The sequence below is a fragment of the Xenopus laevis genome, chromosome 9_10S, assembly GCF_017654675.1.
Source record: "Xenopus laevis strain J_2021 chromosome 9_10S, Xenopus_laevis_v10.1, whole genome shotgun sequence".
Taxonomy (NCBI): domain Eukaryota; kingdom Metazoa; phylum Chordata; class Amphibia; order Anura; family Pipidae; genus Xenopus; species Xenopus laevis.
This window is the reverse complement of record NC_054388.1, coordinates 93,881,354-93,906,029: the sequence shown is the minus strand read 5'-3', so window position 1 is coordinate 93,906,029 and position 24,676 is coordinate 93,881,354. Positions and strand designations below refer to the sequence as shown.

Below are 24,676 nucleotides of genomic sequence, written 5' to 3'. Positions count from 1 at the left end.
TGTATTTTTTCAGGGGTGGTGACAAGGAGAGGAGCCCTGGAGCAGATTTTTCCCAGTGACCCACAGACTTGTAGTTATTATGCCACATTGTATTCTGGGATATAGGCAGTTGCTTGTTTTCAATTAGAGCCGCTCTCTAGGTTACACTATATCCTTATATCTCACTGCACTGCATTTTTATCTATATAAGTACATTCTTCTGATAATAGAGAGCGTGTCTGCACTAACAACTTTATTATTATCCTTTATTTCTCATCGTTCTTGCTGTGTAGCCAAGCCTAGAATGGGAACCCTTTTGTTACTATAGGCAGCACAGAAACCTTATTAGCTTAAAATTTGTATTTTTTCCATTTTCTTGAATAATTATGGTCAGTATCATTTTCTGAGTTTCTTAATGTGCCAACTTAAATGATATGTGCATGGGGTGGAATAGAGATAGAGGTTTAGCTGTTTTGCATTAGTTAACCTTTAATTTCCCTCCCACTCAGCTACTTAATGCTATTAAGGCTGTGCCGGGCCCTTGCTGACAGCTCTGTGTGAAGGCTCTTTCATGAAACATGACTAGACTGTTGTGTTTTGACAGGAAGGAAGTCATTACGTGACACATGATTACAGAGGGGGAAAACAACTTTCCAAGTGGGCACAAGACTTTAATATATACTTGTCCTACAAAAATTGCTTGTGGCCTTACATGCCTTTGCAAAGAGTGCTGATTTAGAGGGTTGTGGCCCTTTAAGACCTGTGGAATGAGAAATGTTTCCTTTATGTTTCCCACTTCTGGTTCTTTGAATTTTGCAGCTGAGGACTGTGCCAGTGTTAGCATACTATATAATATGCAATATGGAAGCTTCTATACATTTATGTGCCTGCTCCAGTTGATTATTTTTATATAAAGTGGGATTAGCTACAGGTATTCTTTAAGAGCAGGTTAAAAACTAAGGGGCAAATCCACTAAAAGGGCATATTTTCGCCTGCGAAGGCTTCGCCACACTTCACGCCACTCTGCCAGGTGCAAATTAGTTACCAATATACTGATTCACTATTGCGTCTCTGTAGCCGAACGTTTCTACCTAGCAAAACGTTGTTTGTATTCTTACGCTTAGGTGAATTTGAATAGGATAATAAGTTGTATTTATGACACTTTATTAGTGATGGTGCAAATGCTTAAATGTACTTATGAAGAATGTCCAAGGAAGCAAAATAAAGGCAAAAGAGATCCTCTAATGCCCTAGACATGAGCCCACCCTAAAACAAATATGGCACGGCTCTTAAATGGTAAAACAAAAATTTGTAATAGTTACAACTTTTAAAGACAATCCCGTTTCAAAATTTGAAAAAACGCCAGCGTTTTTTTTATATTTATGACTTTTTGGCGTACAGGATATGAAATAAGATTAAGGAGGATGTAGATTCATCTTATCAGTTTGCCAGGTCTAAGCTGGTGAAGGAAACTCTGGTGAAGGAGGTAACGTTCTGTAAAATTCGCACTTTAGTGACTTTGCCTGAGCGAAAAATGCACCTGGGGAAAGGGCACAAAACTGTGCGAGCGATGGTCTCTTTCACTAGTGAATTATCCTCTGTGCCTGTTAGTTAATTGACAATGTCCCTGTGGATGAAATTACTGGCGAATTTTCGCTAGCGACAGCCCCTTTACCCTTTAGTAAATCTACCCCGAAGAAATTGGTTGGCTTCAGGCACAGTGGTGGGAATAGAGATCTGGTAAATCAGAAGGCTGAAGTGTTACCCTGTCATCTTAGTACTGGAATGGGATCTATTAGGAATGCTCGGGACCTGGGGTTTTCCAGATAAGGGTTCTTTCTGTAGTATGGATCTCCATAGCTTATGTCTGCTAAAAAACATTTACACATAACATAAACTCAAGAGCAATGTTTTGCCACCAATGTGCATTCATGCAGCTTAGTTACCATCAAGTACAAACAACTGTTTTATGGTTACAGGGAAAAGGGAAATCATTCTTCACTGCTGGACCTGAATCAAGAAGCCAGCTCTTCTCTAGTCAAGATTCTCACAATGCCTTGCATGTTGTGTAGTTAATAGGCCTGTGATGAAATACTCAAGGCATCGTGAGATATTGCTGCCTGCCCGGTGACTCCCATTAGTGGCCTTGGAGCTGTTATCTGTTAAAAGCAAAGGTAGTTCTGAGCAACTTTCCAATATACATCAGTTCAAATATGAAAAAGGTTTTACAGTAATTCCTAAATATAATTTGTTTTGAAACAATATTTGTTGAAACAATGTGGCGGAAGTCATTTGATAAAAAGACCTGAAGGAGGACTGACTTCTGCTACATTGCTTCAAGAGTCGGACCCAGGGATGATCAAAAAAAGACATTTCAGCTGCAGTTTACAATTATAAATCACTGCAACTGCTTAATGTATGTTGGAAAGTTTTACTCAGGTCACTCTGTAACCCTGACTTCAGCTGTTTGCCACCATGAGGTTTGTTTCCTGCCATGCACTTCATTTTAACTCGTTCGGAGGTTTTCACAGAAATATTAATGTCATAATCCGTTTTGGCTGGGAGAGCTAATGGGGTGGATTACAAATGAAACAGAAAGAAACCTCATGTAAGAATCATTATGCAACTACACATGAATGTAAGGAATGCAAATTCTCATGACTTGAATGCATGCCCACTGAAAGATTACAATTCATATTTGTCAGTAGTAAAGTCACTCCTACATATTCAGAGCTAAAACTCACTGTATAATACAGGTATGGGATCTGTTATCCAGAAACCCGTTATTGAGAAAGCTCCAAATTACGGGAAGGCCATCTCACAAAGACTCTATTTTATCCAAGTAATCCAAATTTTTTAAATGATTATCTTTTTCTTTGTAATGATAATAGAACAGTACTTTATCTCAACTAAGATGTAATTAATCTTTATTGGAGGCAAAACAAGCCTGTTGGGTTTTATTCATTTTTAAATAATTTTTTTTTGTAAACTTAGGTTATGGAGATCCAAATTACGGAACAACATTACCTGGACAACATTAGGTCCCGAGCATTCTGGATAATAGGTCCAATACCTGTATCAGTGCTGCATTTGGCCTTGTAGGGCCCACCAGGATACTTGCATCCATATCCCGCTCTTACAGACATTATGGGGCAAATTCACTAAGATTCGTAGTTGCGCCAGGCGCAACTTTGCCACGCTTCGGCAGGTGTAGTTTCGCCAGCGCTCTGCAAATTCACTAAAATCCGAAGTTGCGCACAGGGGTAGGGTAAGGTTGCGAAGTTGCGCTAGCGTTGATTCGCGAAGCGAAGTTACGCTAGCGATGGTTAATTTGCATATGGCGCCAAATTCAAATTCCAATGGAGGAATACGTAGAATCACTACAAATGCCTGGGAAACCTTCAAAACATCAAATAAAATTTTTTTTTTGCCCTACACATGTGCCCACTGTATAGTTTAAGTTGCCATGAGTTAGGAAATGTAGGGGGGAAGGAGGGGAGCCCCAAAAAAAAATTTTTCAATCTTTTTCAGCCTATCACCCATAATATAGAAAAAACGCCAGAAAAAATGTGACCTTTTTTTCAAGCAATCCCTATCTACTCTATTGCGCTTCGCCTGGTTTGAGGTGGCGAAGGAAGTCTAGCGTAAAAGGTAGCGTTCAGTACACTGCGCGCGTTAGTGAGTTTGTGTAGTTGCGTCCATATAGGATTATATGGACGTATAACCCCTGAGTATTCTGGATAACAGGTCCCATAATTGTTGTATCAAAAAGGGTACGTAACCTGTCCCATACTAAGGCACATACCATACATTCATTACTTGTGTTTTTTATCAGTTTAAATCGACCTCATAATTGAATTAAAAGTAAAGTGAAATGAGTGTCATTGCCACAAGTAGACATGGAATGATTTTTCAGATCCCATTGGTTCAATAATTCTCTTCTCATACAACCAATTTGATCTCTTAATCAAAATATTCCAGTTTGGACAGTGCAGGACTATTTATCTTGCTCCTGGACTATTCCAGTAAAAATCAATTCAAAGAATTCATTGTAAATCTAAGGTCAAACCATTAAAAATCCCAGGTATGACAACAGTGCAATGTGCACGTAGGCTTTTTGGTGGCATAAGAACAGCATTAATGGGGAGCAAAGTCCTTATATTTGCAACAATGTTTTATATACTTCAAAATTGCAGCAGACAGCCCTAGCCATAAGCCTTTCTCTTGCATGTATGAGACTGATTATTGACCGACTGAAGTCATTTGAGTGCAGAAAGTCGTTACGAGTGTAGAATCCAGGAACACTGAGGTCCCGGACGGAACAGTTCCAACAGCCAAGATGTTTCAGGAAGACACATATTCTGTACACGCACATTTATCAGGAATAAATCAGATTGGGCCTTGACCCTCTTCCCATTATATTTGCAGATAGTCACTGTCACTGCCTGGCTCATTTTAAAGGAAAATAACATTTCATCACAACTCAGTTCTAGGAAATTGGCAGATGTCAGGAAGATGAGTAAACGAATGCGTGCGGCCAGAAAGCATGTTTGTTACTGATTAATCTGCTCCTCGATATTTTTAGCTACTTCAGAATAGTATTCTGAAGAACACGGGCTCTAGTTTCAATAATACTACCCAGTCCTACACAGTCACGTGTCATGTTTAATATAAAATGATCACAGTTTGATTCTAACCAATGGCACATACTATTAAGTGTGGCAGTTACATTGGAACTGACTGCCAGTAAGATTGCTGGGAGAGCCACTGCCACTGCAGAAAGACCGCCAATGATGTTCTGTATGTTCCAGGAAGCTCACGCTGAAAGAAATATCCTCATTATATAATTATAGCAATGACTTCTATTATCTGAAATACTCAAAACCCAACTGCATTGTTTTGCCAGCGATGTGGATTTATGCATTTTAGGCACTGAAGTAGTTTGATTATTACAGAGAAAAAGCCCATCAGTGACACAATAAGAATTCTAATTAAAATGATTTGCTGATAGTACTCGATGGAAAATGTCATTTTGTAGATTGTATTTCAGAGCTTTCTAGATAATGGTTTACCTGCTTGGCATATATAATCTTTAATTCTCTAACCTGTTTTCCTTGCAATAAATAGGCTAAAATCAACATAGCAAATGGGCCTTTCCCTGATTTCACACTGCAAAGCTTCTCCGCACACTTCTCCACAGAGTTTAATATTCCGGCAGTTTGGCAAACAGATGTCAGAAGGAGCTCTTAAATATTATATGTTTGGCTTTTATTCCATCCACTGACAGAGCCCTCTCGTAAAGCTGCACCTGCTGAACAGCACATTTCCAGGTGCCATTTACTGGCCTCTATGTTCTTTTTTTCTCACAATATATTCCCTTCTGGCGCGGTTAATGAAATCTGGCATTCTTTCAGTAAACATGATTTCCAGAAGCAAGGAAGCCCACGCATCCTCCCCAGCTCAGTGCTTTTCTCATTTCTGTTATGTGATCTCATTCTTGCCTACTAATTAGCCTTTTTTAAGTTATAAAAGAAGCTTTGGTTCTCCAGAACTACAGGTATGGGATTTATTATCTGTCGACTCACTATACAAAAAGCTCTGTAATATGGAATTGGCATTAAAAAAACAAGATTTCCCTTTTTAAATACGTAATGATTAGACAATACCTTGAACAGGTATGGGACCTGTTATCCAGAATGTTCGGGACCTGGGGTTTTCCGGATAACAGACCTTTCCGTAAATTGGATCTTCATACCTAAAGTCTACTAGAAAATCATGTAAACATGAAATAAACCCAATAGGCTGGTTTTACTTCCAATATTTAATTATTAATTAAATCTTAGTTGGGATCAAGTGCAAGGTACTATTTTATTATTACAGAGAAAAAGGAAATCATTTTCATCCGGATTATTTGATTATTTGATTCATTCCGTAATTTCTGGTTAACGGGTTTCTGGATAACGGATCCTATACCTGTACTTTATGCTGTGCTAAAAGCATAAATCTGTATTGATCACAAAGGTATCCTATTGAATGGATACATCTTTTTTTTAATTATCGTTAGATACAATGCTTTAAATTCAATATGTAAAACCCCTGGTCTAAGATTCAGTCCAGAGACAGAGGCATTACTTACTAAATAATTAAATTATGGATTGTATTTCAGAGCATACCTTTATAAAGTGAACCTATAAGTAAAGAGGAGAACATTTCTGGAAGAGATCATTTCTGGAAAGGCCACTCACCCTCTGAACTGCACCAGTTGGTGGGCACCTGCAGCCCAGTCTGGAACATAAAATGGTACAATATGGTGCCCTTTAACCCAGCTGCACAACTCTGATTTGTCTCAACAGTTGAGCAAACTGGTATGTTTTGGTAGAAGGTAGGCAGGGCCCTCTAGAAATACTAAAATTAATCTTTTGTTCTCCTTTAACTGGGTATTTTTATGTTTAGCATGATTTAGATACTAATATGCTGAGATAATTTGCAATTTGTCTTCATTTTTTGGTTTTTAAATTATTTAGCTGCTTATTCAGAAGCTCTCCAGATTCAAATTTCAGCAGCTATCTGGTTTCTAGGGTCCAATATACCCTATCAACCAGGCAGTGGCTTCAATGTAAGACTAGAATATGCACAGGGACTGAATAGAAAGATAAGCAGTAAAAAGTAACAATTACTATAAAATTTATAGCCTCACAGGGCCAATTTTTTTTAGGCTGACGGGGTCAGTGACCCCCACTTAAAAAGCTGGAAAGAGGCAGAATATGAAGATAAACAGTTCACAATCTCTAAAAAAAAAATAAAGACCAATTAAAAGTTGCTAAGAATAACTAAAAGTTAACTTGAAGGTGAACTACCCCTTTAACATCTATCTCTCTTTCCCATTTTTGAATCTGGTAAGGCAAGTTAAAAACCACCGTATTGTTGACAAACATGTTTCAGTATGTAGAGATACTTCATTGTTTGTCAGTGGGAGCAATTTATAAAATATTAATAACATAAAATATAATAAAAGGCACTACGTTTTCTTAGCAGCAGTAACCCATAGCATCCAATAAGATGTTTGCTTCTAAACAGGTGACTAGTAAATCCTACCTGCTGTTACCTGGTTGCTATGGGTTACTGCTCCTGGGCAAACTTAGTACATACATACATACATACATAACCCCCTAAATGTTATAACAATTGCCAGATGTCGATTTAAAGGGAAACCATGCCACAAAAATCTACAACAGAATTGTGCTTATTAGAGGGAAATATGTATCATATGTAAACGTAGTGATACCTTGTCCGTTTCAGAACAAAATAAATTCACAGAAAAAAAAAATGATTTGATATACTGACTCACCTATTGCATACAAGCTAACGTCTAATAATGAGCCACTAAGCCATGCAGACACTCACTCATAGCTGGGAATAGTCCTAGGGAATATCTACTTTGTAGCGTGTCTATGGAGCTGCCAAATGGGTAAATATTTATTTAGCTCCGTGCAAATGTTGTCAGCACTCCCGATCCCTAACCGCAGAAAGAACTGGGAGGCTTGCCGAGGTTAGCCAAGGATTGACTACTACACTGCAGGCATGTGAAATCTGTACATTGATGCCAGACCCCCCCCCCCCCCCAAGAAATTAACTGACTGCAGGGCAACATGGCTGCCTTTTTATTGGATCAGCCGGAAAGATCTGGGACAATTTAAAGTTGAGGGGAAAGCCCTCTTGGGAAGTTTTGGCTTTATGTGAACAATGTGCTTTTTTTTCTCATTCACAAGCTCAGCAGAGATATTTTATTTCATAATTTTGTGCAAAAACAGATATTGGTGTAATTTAAACTCAATTAGATTTTCTGCTATGCTGAAAAATACGCCTCCCCTGGGTCATTTTAATGCAAGTCAGAGCCATGTGAATCAATCCTAATGTACATTGTTACCAAAACACACATACAAAAATATATATTATGCCCTCTTTTTCTTATAACACAGGGATTTTACAAGTTACATTCTAGGCCAAATCTATATGTGTCCGAGTTGTATCAGAGGACCCTGGAGTTGTACGATGTCCAAATGTAGGACTATTGATGTTTCAGAGATCCAGATGTGGCAAAGTAACGTCCAACTTTTATAATGTATACATTTTCATTCTGCACAGAAAATACCTCAGCCCAGTGTTAATTTATTTCTGCTTTTGGAAGTTATTGTAGTAAGTATGACATTTTCTGGCTCTGGGAGCATGCACACTAAGCAACGTTTGATTGCAGGCATTACTGTGTAGTGATGGGAGCAGATTTTGTCCAAAAACCTCAGCATTTTCACAGTACCTTCAATGCCGAGCTCTCACCCCGACTACCATTGTCATGGAAAGACATTTATTTGAGCCAACTCTATGGATTCTGAACCCACAAAGAGTCAGAACCCTAAACAAAGGAATCACAGAGGTTTTAGACTTGTAAAAAGGAAGTTATTTGTGATAGATAACACTCCACAAAACAGAAAACAAGGAACTACTATTATGACCAAGCAGGTGGCACTGCTGTCAAGTCTAGGGTATTAGTGACCTAGTCTAGCTTGAGAACAGAATCCAATCACATCAGGGGGGCTGTATGGAGGAATCTGCATAATACACAAAATTTTATTTTCACCATCAAAACCAACTGTGTCTGTCGCACACCCTGGAGAACTACTGTGAGCCCAAAACAGCAGTACCACCAATATTTCTCCCAGTATATTGGTAGGCCAGTCTAACTGTGGTGATTTTTGGGCATGTGTTGTTCACGTGCCCAAGTAATAGTGTATATAGTAGATGTAGTAGTCATAGTAATAGTAGTGTAGTTATTGGAAAAAAGGACACCTCTTTTTATGTACCAAGCTGTGTATATAAATGTTAACCCACTAAAGTGAGGTGTACCTAAAAAAATGCCCTTTTGTTCCCTGTGATCCCTATGCAGATGGAACACCTTGTAATTAGTTGTGCTTAATGGTTTATATCAGTGATCCCCAACCAGTGGCTCGTGAGCAACTTGTTGCTCTCCAAACCCTTGGATGTTGCTCCCAGTGTCCTCAAAACAGGTGCTTATTTTTTTAATTCCTGGCTTGAAGGCCAGTTTTAGTTATATAAAAACCTACTGTATCAGGAGTGTAACTAGAGGGGGGCGGGCCCTGGCGCAGCCGGGCCCCGCCACCCTCCGTACACCCGGAAACTGCCCCGCAACATAGGCGGGCGGACTGCCGGGGGGCCCTTGTTGCCCTGGCTCGTGAGCAACTTGTTGCTCTCCAAACCCTTGGATGTTGCTCCCAGTGTCCTCAAAACAGGTGCTTATTTTTTTAATTCCTGGCTTGAAGGCCAGTTTTAGTTATATAAAAACCTACTGTATCAGGAGTGTAACTAGAGGGGGGCGGGCCCTGGCGCAGCCGGGCCCCGCCCCCCTCCGTACACCCGGAAACTGCCCGCGAATATGCCCCGCAACATAGGCAGGCGGACTGCCGGGGGGCCCTGAGGGGGTGCGGGCCCTGGCCCGCTCGCACCCCCTGCTCCCCTGGTAGTTCCGCCACTGTACTGTATTGCCAACCAGATCCTCCTGTTGGCTGCAAGTCCTCATACGGGCTACCAATAGCCAATCACAGCCCATATTTGGCACCCCCAGGAACTTTTTGCATGCTTGTGTTGCTCTCCAACTTGTTTTTACATTTGAATGTGGCTCACAAGTAAAAAAAAAGTTCGGGGACAGCTGGTTTATATAAATATAAATCACTTAAAGCTGGTGCCAGTCATTGTGGATCTCAGCCTGCGTTTCTCTGCAGGCCGAGAACCTATTTCTCTTCTGATTGAAGTGCCTGCACCTGAAAACATTGCTTCTGCTATGGTGCAGCAAATTTCAGAGCTGAAATGCAATATTTTTCCTGAACCCAAGCAGAGGCAATATTTCCAGTTACAGGCATTTCGACCAACAGAGGAACAGATTCTTGGCAACAGCATAAAGATTTTCACCAAAGCCATGCTGCTATCCATTGGATCTATCTATTCCATCAGCAGCTGAAGTGGAATCTTCCTAGAATCCACAAGGCCTTTGTTACACAGAAAGTCAGTGGGTCTTTTCTTGTAGCAGTTTCTCAAAATAAATGTTGAAGATTTTTAAAGGCTCAAGCTTTAAAAATAACAATGCAGTTCCTTCTGAGCCAATAATAGAGCAATGTACTAAATAAACGAAGCTAAGTGCTGAAAGAGAAGTCTTTGGGGATCCGAGCCTTCGGTGTGTATATATTAGAGAAGGCAAAAGGCATCATTACATTGCTTGTTCAGCTGTGTTAAAACATCTGCCTTGTAAATGAGAGGAACATCATGATGTTTTCCTTGTGTCGTGAACATGGCCAAGGAACACGGCACAATTATTATCTTGCCTTAAAACTGCTTAGAGGAGGACACAGGCTTAAATCTAATTTACTGTTGTTTAAAAAAAACAAAACAAACAGAATAGGCCAAACAAATGCCTTCCAAAAGGGGTTGTGCTACAACTCGTGGGTTGTTGGAGTGGTGGAAGTTGTAGATGTACAGTATCAGCAAGGTTGTAGGTTGCCCGTACTCTTTTTAGAAGTATGCTCACTTTTTCACCTAAAGAGATACTGACACCAGAAAATAACCTTTTTTAATATCTATCATAACATTGTCTTTGAATGCTATTTATAATTTTGCCATAAAAGTATTTGCCCGATGCTTTTACATGACCTTTCTTACTCCCATGTTCCTCTATGACGGGGCTGCCATATTTGTGCAGCAGTAGTCCATTAGCATTAGAAACTCTAACTGACAGGTTGAGAAGGGGCAGTCAGGATGGCAAAACAGTCAGGTTTAGGAACTTCAAGTGACAATTACTATTACAAAAGTCAAGTCAAGTGGATTTTATTGTCATTTCAGCCATATACAGTAATACAGTACATAGTAGAAACAAAATAATGTTCCTCCAGAACCCATGGTGCTATACATAAGACTATACTGGGTACATCAAGTTTGAGTTTTTGAAGTGAACAACCCTAGCAGGTACACGGTCCCGCTGGGCAAGGTGGACATACAAGGTGGTCATTCATTTACCGGTATGTAAAGTATTTCAGAGATTGTATTCAGTTCAGTCCTTGGGAGTTGAGATGCAGTGGGTGCTATCCCTGACATTGCTGGTAGCCTTCTGGAGACCACGGGTGTGGTAAATACCCATAATGGTTGGAAGCGAGACCCCAATGATCTTTTCCGCTGTCCTCACCACCTGCTGCAGGATCTTGCGATCCGATACAGAGCAGTTTCCATACCAGGTAGTGATGCAGCTGCATAAAATGCTTTCAATAGGCCCTCTGTAAAAGATAGTGAGAATAGATGGTGGAAGGTGGGCTTTTTTCAGCTTTCGCAGAAAGTAGAGACGTTGCTGTGACAAAAGCAGAACTATCAGCGAAAAACGATCAACATGACCTATAAGTAACTTTTAATGTAGAATAATATTTTGAAAAGAACATTTTTTGTGTCAGTGTCACTTTAAGACTTAAATGGGGTCTGTCAATCCCAGGAAAAGCATATGCTACAGGATACGGGAACATTTATCCAGAATTCTCAGGGCCTGGGGTTTTCTACTTAAGGGGACTTTCTGTAATTTTGATCTCCGTCTCCTAAAACATTAATTAAGCAATAAATAAACCCAACAGGAATGTTTTGCTTTCAAAGCTGATTAATTATATCTTAGTTGGGGTCAAGTACAAGGTATTGTTTTATTATTACAGAGAAAAAGGAAATACATTTTAAAAATGTGAATAATTTTATCTAAATGGAGTTTATGGGAGATGGATTTGCCATAATTTGGGGCTTTCTAGATAACTGCTTTTCTGATTATTGCTATTACTGTGATGTCAGAATAGTTTCTTGAAGGCCACTGAACTTACTGCTCCTGGTCCTGTAGGAGACTATAGAACTTATTGGAAGTAAAACCAGCTTATTGGGTTTATTTAATGTTTTACATGATTTTCTAGCAGACGATGAAGATCCAAATTATGGAAAGAACTGTTATCCGGAAAACCCCAGGTCCCGAGCATTCTGGATAACATGTCCCATACAAGGATGTAAATATTTATATAACACAGATAATTTAGCAATATCTTTTCTCAAATAAATATATTCTGGCGTGTTCTTGGCTTCCTTTTATTCCAAGTCCTGTTCTTGGGGCAATGTTCTAAACAGCACAGACAATGTTCTGTTCCAGCCAGACAATCATCTATCCTCATAGGATTACCAAGAAGTAATCAAATTTAAGGAAGCTGAAAATGTGATTTAGGTTTTGCCTTATCTGTACTCCTGTGCATAGAGCACTGCAAGGCTTTCCGACAGTTGTGCATCTCTTCGTTCCATACCTCCTGTAACTTAATCAACAGCCGGCCTAATTATTCTGAGTGCTACATAGCCTTTGGCGCCCAGTAGAAAATATTGGTTTTGACATGACTTTAGTGCTAGACTGTATCATGATCTGTCAGTTACTGAATCTACTAGTAAAAGAATTTGACAAATAGGGTGTAACATTTTTGTCATTGTGCTAATCATTGCTTTTACTCTTAAGCCTATTAACTATTAATAGGCTTGTCATTATGGCCTAAAACGACTTATAAAAGAGTTCCTGAGAAAATGTAGGTTATTGAGTGAGAACTGAATAATAAAATGCATGGTCCAGGCAACTATTTATGTCTTTGCTTTCATGAAATCTAATCTGAATTAACTGATGAGATAATAGTCTCTGCCCATATGCCCCTCATTATGTTGCTCTTGCCAGTTGGATGCAATTCTATGCAATGTAATACCTAGTGTGTTTATGAAGAGACCTTTGAATACTGTTTGTTCAATGAGAAATTCAAGTTCTTGGGAACAGGACCCTGGTTGCACTATTGTGTTTGTATGTCAGGTGCTGTTCAGTGTTCTTGTATACAGTGCTGTGGAATATGTTGGTGCTCTGTGATTGAATAATAATCTGACAAAGGGAAAGACTCAAGCCAAAGAAGTCCTGATCTGTTAGTTTCTGTAGAATGCATTTAGTGGTCAAAATAGTGGAGTTTTGGGTAGATGGACATAGCTGGGCCTTTTCTTGGCAGGCCGGGACTATTTTATTGGTGAGTAGTATTTTAGAAACACTGTTATGTTCTGATTTATAACTTAGAACAGGGGTCACCAACCTTTTTACCTGTGACCCTCATTCAAATGTACAAAGACTTGGGGAGCAACACAAGCATGAAAATGTCCCTGGGTTGCCAAATAAAGGCTGTGATTGTATATTTGGTAGCCCCTATGTGGACAGGTAGCCTACAGGAGGCTCTGTTTGACCGTACACCTGTTTTTTATACAACCAAAACTTGTCTCTTAGCCCGGAATTCAACAATAAGCACCTGCTTTGAGGCCACTGAGAGCAACATCCAAGGGGTTGGTGAGCAACATGTTTCTCACAAGTAGGGTTGCCACCTGACTGGTATTTTACTGGCCTGGCCGGTAAAAATGATGGTTGATCCCAATTAAAAAAGATAAATATATAGAAAGGCCATTATTTTTTTTCAGAAAAGGTGGCAACCCTACTCACAAGCCACTGGTTGGGCTCATGAGCTAACTTAGAATATAGGAATTTGGCATGTACAAATCAGCACAAACTGGGAAAGATCAGATGTGTATCGGTATCACTATAGAACAGGGGTCCCCAATCTTTATTTGTCTGTGAGCCACGTTCAATTGTATAAAGAGTTGTGGAGCAGCACAAGCATGAAAACAGTTCCTGGGGGTTCAAATTCAGGGCTCTGATTGGCTCATATGTGGTACGATTTTAACAGAATAAGTGATGCCGCTGTGAAAATATCAGGGATGTACCGAATCCATGATTCGGTTCGGGATTTGGCCAGGATTCTGCCTTTTTCAGCAGGATTTGGATCCGGCTAAATCCTTCTGCCCGGCGAACAGTCTTACTCCTAATTTACATATGCAAATTAGGGGTGAGGAGGGAAATCACGTGACTTTTTGTCACAAAATAAGGAAGTAAAAAAATGTTTTCCCCTTTCCACCCTAATTTGCATATGCAAATTAGGCTTATGTTCGTTATTCGGACAAATCTTTCACAAAGGATTCGGGGGTTCAGCCGAATCCAAAATAGTGGATTCGGTGCATCCCTAGAAAATATATGCTGGACCTACTGCTGTGAGTTGGAAAAGGAGAGAATATCGTATATTTACCCCTTACTGAGAGGGAGTTGAACATTTCTTTGTCATTTTTTTTCCCCCAGTATCATATTCTACTTTTTTTTTTTTATTCTGTTTATTTATTATTTCAGCCAAGGAGACTGGTGCCAGAAGATTTTCACAGCAAACCAACAGTTTCTTCTCTGCCTTAGATGCATGAATTTTTGTGGGTGGAAACTGGTACAAATGATCAAAGGTTCCGCTTCTGTATTTCACAGCATGTGGCCAAGTGTTTGTACTAAGGGATGCTTGTGTGGGATTCTCTAGAGAGAGACTGAATTTAAACTTGCAATATCTTTATCTGCCTTTCTTTTTCCAACCCATGTCCCCTTGTAAAGGGCAGCTAGCGGTGGGTTTAGAAGCTGAGCAAGGGCTGTGCATAAAAAGAAGACATTTGGGAGTCGGTTGGGTCATTTCTACAAACAAAGTTTTCTGTTGTCCCTGCAAGAGGTTTAAAGCAACGGTAACATCAAAAAAAAAAAATTGTTTTACAGTAATGAATGTTGCCCTGCACTGGTAAAACTGTTATGTTTGCTTCAGAAACAATGGGGCAATGGGGGCAGCCATTCAAAGGAGAAAAGGCTCAGGCTACACAGCAGATAAGCTCTGTAGAACATAATGGTGTTATCTGTTATCCACTATTTAACCTGTGCCATATAGCCTTTTTTCAATTTCTACCATTGCTACACAGCAGCTTGTTTATATGAACTATAGTAGTGTTTCTGAAGCACACAGATCAGTTTTAGGGCAGAGACACATGCTGCTTTTTCGGGAGATTAGTCGCCCAGCTACAAATCGCTTCTTCTTCAGGCGACTAATCTTCCTGAACTGCCTTTCTGCCAGCTAGAATGTAAATTGCCGGCAGGATGGCACTCTGATTGATACAGCTTTCCGAAGTTTCCTCGTAAGGCAACTTCGGACGACTTCAGAAAATGAAGCGTTGCGAGTGCAGGAAGGCAGTTCGGGGAGATTAGTCGCACGAAGAAGAAGCAGGGCAACAGTACATGATTATTTTCATTACTTTAAAAGACTTAAATTTTTTGGTGTTACTGTTCCTTTAAACTGTCATGCATGAGATTCCATGTGTGTCGTAGACATTCCCTTATATAAATATATAACATGTCGGAATGATGGATGCCATTCCTAGCTTTTTTTTTTTTTATTCTTCTGCTGGGGTACTGGTCTGATAAGCAACAGCTGATTTCCAACATGATCCAAACCAAATGCAGAGTCACAGCCCAGGTATAATTATAAGGGTAATTTCTACTATTTCCACAGTTAAGTACGGGGTTTTGGAGTAATTACCTTCAGTGAACATTCCAGCAGCGGAGAGCCAAAACTGCATAGCAAAGCATACGCGTCTCCTGTTTTATGCCTTTGAAGTCTTTTGCGTAGGTACAGTGAAGGGGAATGCAAGCTAAAGGCTAAAGGCTTTGAAGAAGAAGGGGCAACATAATAAAGGGTGTTTCTCAGCATGGCTGATGCCCAATGCCAGTATGAGGTTTCAATTGCAGAGGTAAAGCTAAATATCAGCCAGGCCAAGTTGAATAGTGCAACCCCCCCAAAGACAACATATTATAGAAAAGGGTAAAGGTATGGGATCTGTTTTTTGGAAACCCAAAAAGACCTGAATGCCAGGTCTTTTTTTAATCAAATAATCCAAATTTTAAAAAATGATTTCCTTTTTTCTCTGTAATAATAAAACATAGCTTGTACTTGATCCAAACCATGATATATTGAAGTATGGCGATCAAAATTATGGAAAGATCCTTTATCCAGAAAACTCCAGATCCTGATAATTCTGGATAACAGGTCCCACACCTGTACAGGGGTAGTTTGGCTTTACCAAGCAAATCTCCAAGAAATGAGACGTATCCTTGTTGTACTTATCAAGAACAGCCCCATCTTAAAATTATATTGATTTTTGTTTTTTATTAATACATTTTTGTGCCAGAATAACACCCTGTTAATCCATTAACATTTTATACAAATTGCTGGGAGTTTTTTTTCTGTTTGCTATGGAAGATAGCAAAGTTCAATGTACAGGTATGGGATCCGTTATCCGGAAACCCGTTATCCAGAAAGTTCCAAATTATGGAAAAGGTTGTCTCCCATAGACTCCATTATAATCAAATAATCCAAATTTTTAAAAATGATTCCCTTTTTCTGTGTAATAATAAAACAGTACCTTGTACTTGATCCAAACTAAGATATAATTAATCCTTATTGGAAGCAAAACCAGCCTATTTGGTTTATTTAATGTTTATATGATTTTGTAGTAGTCTTAAGGTGTGAAGATCCAAATTATGGAAAGACCCATTATCCGGAAAGCCCCAGGTCCCGAGCATTCAGGATAATAAGTCCCATACCTGTATTTTGCTTATACATGATCACATTGAAGCTACATGTTATCTCAGTAATAAAACTTGTATGGCTCTTGCATGCACTTTCTATTGCTAATCTCATGCTTACATGGAAATCAGATCTGCCCCGTTCCTATGGCCTTGGACTGAAACTGAAATTATAGGCAGTTTGTAAGTAGGGTGTATATTTACTCTTTGTCTGTAACATTTACTAAATGTTATTGGCACTAGTTATACTGCTCAGAAGGCTTTAATTATATCCAGTCTTAAGTGATATAAGTTGGTTGTACTGGCTGTTCGAATTTGACCATCGTATTGAAGTCCTTTGAATTCATATATCGAATTCGAAGGATTTAGCGCTAAAAATAAGCATTTGATCGATCAAATAAAAATCAAACGATTCGAACGATTTTCATTGATCAAAGGGTTTTTATTTGATGCAAAAAATGTAGAAAATGCTTGTAGAAGGTCCCCATAGGCTAATAATGCAATTCGGTAGGTTTAACTTGGCGAAGTATTGAATTCGAAGGATTTTTAAAGAGACAGTACTTTGACTATCGAATGGTCGAAGAGTCAAACGATTTTTTTATTCAAATCGTTCGAATCAAAGTCCAATTCGATGGTCAAAGTATCCAAAAATGTACTTCGAAATTCTAACTTTTTGAAATTCGAATATTCACCCGAGGTTTAGTAAATCTGCCCCTAAGTGTTTATTATCACATCTTTGTGCATCCAACGTTTCGGCCCCCACTGATAAAGGCCCAAGTGGGGGCCGAGACGTTGGATGCACAGTGATGTGATAATAAACACTTGATGATTTAAAATACGGAGTGCTGGTCCCTCTTGAATGATTATATATATATATATATATATATATATATATATATATATATATATATATATATATATATATATATATATATATATATATATATGAGAAACAGCCAGTACAACCAATTTATATCAACATAAATCTGGATATAATTAAATCTACATAAATATATGTATATATATATATATATTTATGAGTATGCAGTGCAGTGCAGTTTTGGGAACCAGCGCATAAAAAGTATATTAATGAGCTGGAGATAGTGCAGAGAGGTGCAAATAAACTGGTGGGGAAGATTTAGAGGACAGATTAAGGTATCAATGATATTGTAAGCAACTTTCCAGTATTAATTACAAATGTTGTTATTTGTTAATGTAACAGCCCTGGAAACGGTATCTCTCCTGTTTTTGTCTGGTCTCTTTAATAGGCCAGAGTCCCTGCTGTACAGATTGTGTTACTGGTATGTGTACCTGTCGCAATGTCACCAACTGTCCAAACACCAAATGTCACCAGTCCCATAAACAGAAGGCAATGGGCAGGTCCTTTGATGCTGGATAACAAAATTGTGGTTCATCCAGGCCCAGCTATAATGTTAACAACTTGATTTTTACAGGCGTCTTTAATGTGCCACCTCAAAAAAAAACAAAAATGAGCACGCTGGGGACCTTTTCAAAATCTAAAATATCATATTTTTATTTAATACATGTTAAAAACAGGTCAACGTTTCGGTCTGTTCCTAAGACCTATATCAAGACCATCTTGATATCTTGATATCTTGATAGCAGGTGCACCCACTAAGCCCCAACATTTTTTCTGTATTATAAAAAGTCCTTTATTTAGTCTCTGTTAAATGGACATGAGATTTGTTTCCAAATGTTGCACACAGGGATGAGCCCTTTTCTTTCGTCTACTTGGTTTCCCATATATTACTGGACTACAACTCCCAGCATGATTAAACCCTCGGCTGTATGTGGAAGAATTCTGGTAGTTGTCGTTGGGTTATGAAAGAGTGCTGCGTGATAATGAACATATATTTGCCTTGTGCTTATCTGGCAGTGTTCAACTGGCTAGGGTTGCGTGTGCATGCCAAACACTGGAACGAAGAGTGAAGAAATAGCTGGGCAGAGCATATCCAGCTAAGCATGTGTAACAAATTAGGGTCTGGCAGCCTGTCAACGTGAATACGCTCCCCGAGCTATTTTTTTCTCTCTACATATTTAATGCTTTCACGTCCCTGCCCCTAAAATAACAAGGAAAGGACCTACTTGTCTTGCTAGTACTTCCTACTTCAGGGAGGTATGTTAATACCCTAAATTAGTGACATTCAAAGGAAAGAAAACATGAGTGCTATTCTTATTACCCACGGAGCTCCTCCCCCATACCCCCCTCTAAACTATCTGCTTAAAGCAAACACTCTGCAAACTGGGACACTCTGTACCCACCATCCACAAAACAGTTTCCAGCTATCTCCATGTCTGTGAGACGTCAATGCCAGCCCTACAGCTAAGGTTGAACTACATCTCCCAGTATCCCCTGAAAGCCAAAGAATCTTGTTCATTAGTAGCTGAATAATGTCAGGCTATTAATTTCTCATGGTCCCCATGTAAAAAAAAGTCATTTTAATTCCTATTGAGTGAACACAAATGGGACTATCAGACAGATTAGCAATGCAGAAACCACTGATATTCAAGAGTAACTCACAAAACTGATGATCCCCTAGTCTTTTGGCACTGATGGTTCAAAAGTGGACCTCTTTGGTCAATATGGTGGTAGTATGATGGCGAGGGAATGCTTTGCAGGCTAAGGGTGGTGGCACACGTATCGCTTTGGGGAGATTAGTCGCCGAGCAACAAATCTCCTGTTCTTCAGACGACTAATCTCCCCGAAATGCCTTCTCGTTGGCTAGAATGTAGACCCCTGGTGGGATGGCACTCGGAGCTCTTCAGTTTTCCGAAAGTCACCTGAAGTTGCCTCACAAGGAAAACCAAATCGATCCGAGTGCAATCCCACCGGCGATTCGAATTCTTGCCGACGGGAAGGCATTTCGGGGAGATTAGTCGCCCAAAGAAGAGGAGTTTTGTCGCTGGGTGACTAATCTCCCCAAAACGCTACCTGTGCTACCACCATAAGGACATGAAAAACTGCACATTACTGAATAAACCATGAAACCTACCCTGTATGGGTATGGAATCCCTTAACACGGCACAAGCTTTCCAGAAAGTTCCAAATTATGGGAAGGCCATCTCCCACAGTCCATTATAAGCAAACAATTCTACTTTATTTCAGGATGTCCTTTTTCTCTTTAATTTTCTCTTTTTTCTCAGTAGTACAAAACAACGTACAGTTTTGAATAAGCTGCATAAATATCTGTGGCAAAACAATCCTGTTGGGTTTAGTTAATGCTGAAATTATTTTTAACAAACTTAAGGTATTAAGATTCCTTATCCAGAAGCCCCAGCTCCAGAGGATTTTGTGTGCTTTTATACCTGCACCCTGTTTAGGAGAATGTCTCATTATCTGTTATGAGATGAAACGTGTTTGGGTTATGCAGCATTATCCAAAGCACTAAAACAAGGCTATATCTGAATGCCTGTCGAGAAACATTACAGTTTTGAATTTCCCTAATCACAGTCCTGATTTGAACCCAGTAGAAATGCTTTGTGGCAGGACCTGAAATGAGCAGTTCATCATGCATGTGTCTGAAGGGAAACAGTGCGGCAAAGAAGAATTCCTCAACAAACATGAGAAAGATGGATGTCACATTATAGGAAGCTTTAATATTGCTACTAATGGGGTAGGGGAGCAGTTATTGTTTTTACTGGGATGGATAACTTGAGTGGCTTACATAAAGGTAAAGATTATAAAAAAACTGTTGATTTATGCTTATTCAGGTTGCTTAATAAGACATTTTGTTTCAAGGTCTCGTTACTGAGACAGATATTCAATAATAGAGGAAACCAGGAAAGGTGCAAATACTTTTTCCCATCACTGTTCGTGCCAAATGCTCATGACGTCCCCCATGCTGAGCTTGTGAACTCTGCTGAGCTACGAGCACAGGGGCTGAACTGTATCGGCCATTGATGGGAACAATAACATGAACTTTCTGGGCTGACGTGATGTCTTTTATTGGCTCAGTGAGTGAGGGAATCCAATGAGTCTCCAAGTCCTACAACAATCTCTTCTTACTCAACCATAAACCAGAAAGGCTTGTGTATCAGTGTGTTCTGTGTTAATTCTCTGGTAGTGCTGGTGCCTTGTATTTGGACATAAACTAGCAGTTGATTAGCTTGTGAGTAGCATGGTTTAATAGTAATGAAGTCACAAGTGTATGGTAGGCAGAGCAGTCCTATAGGCAGTCCGTAGAATAGAGTAGCTCCTAAATGCATCTGTGCTCCCTGGCTCCGGCATTGCCATAGCTGGCAGCATTGCAGGTGTAAATATTATGCTAAGCAACTGGAGCAGCTCTTCTGAGCCAAGTTCTTGCATTCATCCCCTCTGTTTTTTCAATTGCTGGGCATTTAATATACCCCCCCCAGCATGTAAACATAGACAAGAACAGAGTAGAATGGCACAGTGTGAGAATTAAGCAAGGACTTACCTGTCAATGACTTGGCTTGGAGCTCATGTATCCCTGGACGTTGGCAGTACTCTTGCAGATGAGTATGGGTAAATGAGATTAGCTGATATTAGCCACCCTGCAGTGGTTTGATAGGACTCAATCCCATGGCTGCTCCGTTTAAATCTTGCTTTTGCTCAGAGATGCTGCTGTGCTTTGTGCTTTGAGTGCTGCACTTGTTGGGAGCCAGCTTTTTACAAAGCTCAGGACAACAACAAACCTTTCATTTTGCAGTCAACGGCAGGATTGGGGCTTTTTGGGCATCCAGCAGAGGGGGGAAATGCACAGGACTCCTGCCTGCTGAAAGGAGACCTGTTTGTCTTCTTATTTCCAAAGTTTCACTTGTTTTTGGTGGAGGGGGAGGGAGAGAAGGGCAGGCAAACTCAGTAGATCTCTCCCTCACAATCCGTGTCTCTCTTACCCCCCACCCCCGGGCCTCTTGGCCGAGTGTTTTTATTGATTGCAATCACTGAAGGCTAGCTGCCTTTGCACAGAAACACTGTGTAGTGTGTTCTCTCCTGGCTTTCATTAAATACAGTCAATGCACAGTGTGCTCACGCTGCCTGGCACCCAGCCTGCTCTCGGCACAGGGAGGAAAAGCTCCAAACTCTTATTTTCTAACAGCACATTTCCAAACATCCAGAGGTGAGGCCAGGGAGGGGCCCCAAGATGTGCATGCTTTCGATTCCTTTTTAAGTAGGGCTGATCTTGTGGCCATGTTGTCAGAAGTCTATTTTTGCCTTAATCAACACTGCCCTGCCTGCGGAAACATTGAGGCAGGGCACCTTCATTCCATCTCTTGGCGAACGTGTGCAGTGTCCTTTTACTCCCTCGCAGAATAATCCCTCTGCCAAGGCTGAGCATCAGATGCATATTTATCTTATCTCATGCCAGTCCAAAACTCAATGCACAGGTTGTAAAAAATAACAACCTCAGGGTGTATCCCTTTCTGCTGTTATTCATTTATAACCCTGATTATCAGAAGTGAGTTCCAACTCTTTATCTTTCAGTTATATATCTGGCGAAGTATGAATGCCCAAAACATTTCCCATATTTTTATATTTACTGTAAATAGGATTTTATAATGATTTTATTAGAAGCTGTGGCGCAGAGCTTCCATCAGAACAGGCTCCCCTGCCCTTAACTGAACCCATTTGTAGCCAACAACAAGAATTTTCAACTACAGAGTAGTTCATTTGGTCTGACCCTGTGCTGCAACCTCAAAACATTCTTCCTTGTAGTCAATGTGTATTTAGTTTCCTAGTCAACATACATATAAAATCTCCATATATTGTCCAGCAAAAGGGTAAGAAATAAGCTGATTCCCATTCATTGGATTTGGAACCGATAGCTGGCAAGAGGCCACAGCTGTAAAAGGGTGCTGGGAGATATAGTTCAATAGATCTGGGTGTGTCGCCCTTTACTGGTGTAGAATCATTGCTAAAGCCAGGTACTGCTCACATGCTAGCTACAGACAGGTTTTTAAAAATTAAGAATTCCGGCAAAAATTCATCCATTTCATGAAAACATTCAGCTACTGCTACTGTCCCTTGAACCTGTATAATTGGGAACAAATCCTTAAAGGGGTCCTCGGAAAACATGTTTTTTTCAAAATGCACCAGTTAATAGTGCTACTCCAGCAGACTTCTGCACTGAAATCCATTTCTCAAAAGAGCAAACAGATTTTTTTATATTTAATTTTGAAATCTGACATGGGGCTAGACATTTTGTCAATTTCCCAGCTTCCCCCAGTCATGTGACTTGTGCCTGCACTTTAGGAGAGAAATGCTTTCTGGCAGGCTGCTGTTTTTCCTTCTCAATGTAACTGAATGTGTCTCAGTGGGACATGGGATTTTACTATTGAGTGTTGTTCTTAGATCTACCAGGCAGCTGTTATCTTGTGTTAGGGAGCTGCTATCTGGTTACCTTCCCATTGTTCTTTTGTTTGGCTGCTGGGGGGGGGGGGGGAGGGAGGGGGGGTGATATCACTCTTACTTGCAGTACAGCAGTAAAGAGTGATAGAAGTTTATCAGAGCACAAGTCACATGACTTGGGGCAGCTGGGAAATTGACAATATGTCTAGTCCCATGTCAGATTTCAAAATTGAATATAAAAAAATCTGTTTGCTCTTTTGAGAAATGGATTTCAGTGCAGAATTCTGCTGGAGCAGCACTATTAACTGATTCATTTTGAAAAAAAAATGTTTTCCCATGACAGAATCCCTTTAAACTAATCCAGTGCCTATAGACACCTTGTGATTTTCTTTCAGTAATCTAATTATACTTTACCACTCAATTAATTCACATACATACATTACTCTGCGGCCCTAGTGCATAATCCCAGATGAATTCGTAAGTATCATCCGCTAGGGCACACTCTTACATGAATATAAGGTCATGGCAGTTGGAGATTTGGAGGCACAGCAGTGTCACAGCGGGAAGAACACAGACTATGGCAGAACAGGAAAGACAAGGAAAGAGATGAGAATGAGGGAGCAATACACGGGGTGAGCATAAAGTTTGTGATGGAATTAATAATTGAGAGACTACTTGGAAGTCATTTGTTTGGCAAAAATTATGGTGGTTTGAAATCCACATTAAGGATAAGGGGCCGAAGGCCAAGCCAGTGTTGGCCAGCTCCTGAGAACCTTGTGGTAGAGTGCAACTATATTCGTACCATAGTGTTTCTACCCAAACGGTGGTGTTTTATATTGAGTATAATATTACAACCATAAAGAGCTGTGAGTCTAATAGTTTGGGGTTTTTGGTTGCTGTTTTTACATTTTTAAAAGACATGGCTAAATTATTTCACACTCCGCTTGGTCTCCTAGAATCAAGCACTCCTAAACATGTAGGTGCTGAATAGCAATGGTGGTTGCAAAATAACCTGAGGGTGCCCAAGCTGAAGTCAAATTCTAGTTTCTTTAACCCTAGCAGTTACTCCCCTCAATAATTTCTCTAGATTGAAGACAAATCTTGCCAGTTTCTTTCCTGTCAATGTTCTGTTAAAACAAATACAGTATATAAGATATGGCACTTGGCCAACTGATGGATCATTATCACCCTGATGCAAGGTTCAGCAAAAAGCCGCCTCTTGCAACTTTAAGAGCTATTGCGCTCATTGCACTAGCTATGTGGCTCCCCTCGGGCAGCAGTAGCCCCAGGATCACCCCTGTCTCTGCCGTTATCCAAGGAAAGTTTCTGTCTATGTAACCAGCTATTGTTTGGTTGGTTACAAATGACTACAACAATCACAAAGAGAATTCTGTTCATATTTTATGGAGACACTACAATCGTTTTTATATTGTTTGGTTGTATTCCCAGAACTTTTGCACAAAAAAAATGATAATTTACTAACAGGATTCTTTTCCTGATCTATTTTGGGAATAGGCAATCAGAACCATACAGATTCCACTCTACAAATGTTGGTTGGTTGCAACACACTGGTTACGTATTTGTCCACCCCCCCTCCCCAATTTACATTACATCACTAAACCCAGTTTTCTCTTGGGGGTTTAAATTACAGACATGGGTCATGGTTACCTTTACTTTGTCCCTTAATTCAACCTCTGGATAAACTGCCAAGCCTTTAAAATATATACAGGGTCCCTTGGTGCTGAAGATGGAGATGAAGGATTCACATAATGGCTCCCTTCCAA

The 24,676-nt window shown here is 39.9% G+C and overlaps 2 protein-coding genes across 5 annotated transcripts in view; one reads left to right on the top strand and one right to left on the bottom strand.

Moving 5' to 3' along the window:
• The window catches only part of gpr146.S (G protein-coupled receptor 146 S homeolog), a 42,411-nt gene extending 20,402 nt beyond the window's left edge, over positions 1–22,009 (bottom strand). Inside the window, exons 1-2 of one of the 3 annotated variants that reach the window (XR_005964552.1) lie at positions 21,001–22,009; positions 10,854–11,312 (exon numbers count right to left, since the gene is read on the bottom strand). The gene's annotated coding sequence lies outside the window, so the exon portion shown is untranslated. Of the gene's footprint in view, positions 1–10,853; positions 11,384–21,000 lie in introns of those variants that run through there. The other 2 variants (XR_005964553.1, XM_018239146.2) reach the window with 2 other exon arrangements.
• Positions 1–24,676, top strand: part of c7orf50.S (chromosome 7 open reading frame 50 S homeolog) — a 178,755-nt gene that overhangs the window by 114,712 nt on the left and 39,367 nt on the right. The gene's annotated exons all lie outside the window — the stretch shown is intronic.